Source organism: Lagenorhynchus albirostris, chromosome 2, assembly GCF_949774975.1.
Source record: "Lagenorhynchus albirostris chromosome 2, mLagAlb1.1, whole genome shotgun sequence".
Classification (NCBI taxonomy): Eukaryota; Metazoa; Chordata; class Mammalia; order Artiodactyla; family Delphinidae; genus Lagenorhynchus; species Lagenorhynchus albirostris.
The window spans coordinates 35,719,647-35,722,435 of record NC_083096.1 but is presented as its reverse complement, the minus strand read 5'-3'; positions in this window follow the sequence as shown (position 1 = coordinate 35,722,435).

Below are 2,789 nucleotides of genomic sequence, written 5' to 3'. Positions count from 1 at the left end.
TTAATGTTTTTTCTCTCAACTGGAAACATCTTACTGTGTGTCTGGGAAATCCCTTACCGCAATATTTACAATGCAAAGCTCTAGGGAGGGCAGATTCTGGCTAGAATCTGTAAACCGGGCATCTCATAGTGGCTCAGTTGATGCTAAAGCTGGTGAGTTCTGGGCACACACGTGCCTCTGGGGCATGCCAGTAACATTACGGGAAAGAAATATGAGTTGCTGGTGAAGGTGGAGAGGGAGATTCCCGCTGCTTATGGGAAAATGATTATAAAATGCACCATGCTGGGTACATACACACCCATCTGAATAACTCAAACGTTTATGTGGTTTCTCTATTAAAGCTAAGAGAAAGTTAAAGGGGAAGATAAAAGACACGTACACAGATAAGAACTAAGATACACCTGACAGCCTTACCTGCCATCATCGTCCTAGGAGTAAGAGATAATTCACAGGCATTCCCCGCTGGACTAGTCATCATTCTAGTTTTTCAAATTCCTTTCATGCTCTACATCCTTATAATTTCCATTCCCTGTGCCCACTACAGTTTGAAATTTTGTGTGGTAGAAATGTTCCTTTTCTGCATATTTCTTTCCAACATCTGAAGAGTTTGACTTTTGTTCTTGTTAGCAGGCTTGATCCTATCGCAGCTTCACATGAGGCAGGATCCTGAAAAGAATGGAGAGAAATGTCTGAACTCAGTTCCCAACTATGGCACTAGACACTTGTGAGTGTCTTCACATGCCTTTGGCTGAGCTCCAGGCATGGCTGGATAAAGCAGAGATGGAAAAGCTTCCGCTGTATTATATTCCCAAAGTCACAAAGACAGGTTTTTGCTTTGTTCTGAATCCCTCTCAAAAGAAAAATACGTTTTTCTCCTGAGGCTGAGCCTCAACAGAACTCAATAAACGTAAAACACTCATGTTGGTTCTGGTTAATTCTCTTCTCCCAATCCTACTGACCTGTGGGAGTACCATGTGGCTTCTGGTCCATCCTGAACTTGGCTAATATGTGTCTTGAAAACTTGAAACATTCAAAATGCTTAGGCAAGCTCAATGGACAGAGGCAATTACTAAGGGTAAATTTCATGGCTAAAATACCACGTCCTCTGCAAAGCCTTCCAGTTAAAATGGTCTCTCTCTCTGTCTTGGCCCTGAATTCCTTTACATGTCACTGACATTTAACCAAAACAGCTCTGACCTTCCACTTAGTTATTCTGCTACTGAGGTCTTATCTCTCCTGGTGGAGTTTGGATTGTCAAAGGGAGGAGGCGTTGTTTTAACTTTCCCTTTATTTCCTAGTAACACATGCTCCAATAACCCTGTATTAAGCACTCATTAAATATTTGCTTGATGAATAAAGGATTCTTCCTCCCTTCTCCTCTTCCAGCAGCCCCGTTAGCCTAAATTGATTCCCTCAACATTTTACACTCTAGAGTCTGTTAAAAAGAAAAACTACAGGCCCAAAATGGTGTCAATGGTGCTAAAATCCATGATACCAAACTTAGAATTAATACCTGACTCAATTGCAGTTTCAACCTTCCCCAGAAATATTATCTTGATCAGCCATTCTGGAATTTTCTGGTCCACCAGTGGGGTAATCTGTTGCCTGGGCCCTCTTCATTCCCATCCCCCCACCCTCCAATCCCCCACTCCCCCATCCCCCCTACCCTGCCCAGTAAGAAGCAATCTACATGATAAAACCCCCCCCATCTCTTCACCCCAAAAACATGTCCTGGAATAAAAATAATTGTTTTCTTTTGCTAATAGCTCCCTTGCCCCACCTTTTTTCCTATAAAAAATTCCTGTTTTGTACAACCCCTCAAAGCACCCTTCCAGATGCGGGATAGGGATGCTGCCTGATTCATGAATAACCTAATAAAGTCAATTAGATCTTCAAGTTTACTCAGTTGAATTTTGTTTTTTTAACAAGTACAGCACTAGTAAACTGTTTTTATGGTTCTGGCTGTCAGTATTCATGAGACTCACTGCAGTAAAATCAAACAGTCATCATCTGGGAAGGGCTGGCCAGTAATATTCTTAACATGAAACACTCAGTTTGCTCTCGCCACTCTCATCCTTCAACCTGGCAACAACCCTCAGAGGAAGGAGGGCACAGAACATATTTTCCAGCTAGAGTGTCATTGAAAACAAAGTAAAACAGATAATAATAATGTAACTGTGAAGTTACATAAATTATGATGAAAATTGGGATTAAAAGTTTGTTAAATGATACTCAGCCTATGACATTTTGATTACAATCCTAAAGGTCATGCCCATTTACAAATTGAAAGGAAATCTGGCCAGAAAAAACAACTATGACCAATTCTAAGCAGAAAAGACAGGTCATTTGTCCTAAGTGTGCCTCCTGTGCTCATGTTTCCATATCTCCCCTCTCCTTGCCTCCTGCCCTGATTGATTCCATTGCATTCTCCACCACAAATTGGCCAGTTGTTTACTATTATTCCTGACTTCAAAAAACATGTTACAAACAAATGGAGCGTAATAACTTTTCTCAGTGAGAAAAATTCCTTTTAAGAAGAAGCAGAAAAACAGTGATGATTAACACAAATTCATTGTTAATGACAGAAATTCCAGCATTAGCCCAGTCCAGGTGAAAAATAAAATGTATTTTTAAATTTAAGGTAAGCAACTACTGACCCTAAGTATTCATGAGACCAGCTCTAACTGTCATAAAATTCTCCTGCAGATCTAAGAGGTCAAATATTTCTGCACAAATCACTTAGGTTTGTTTCATTTTTGAAGGGAGAGATCATCTCACCCAGCTGTTTG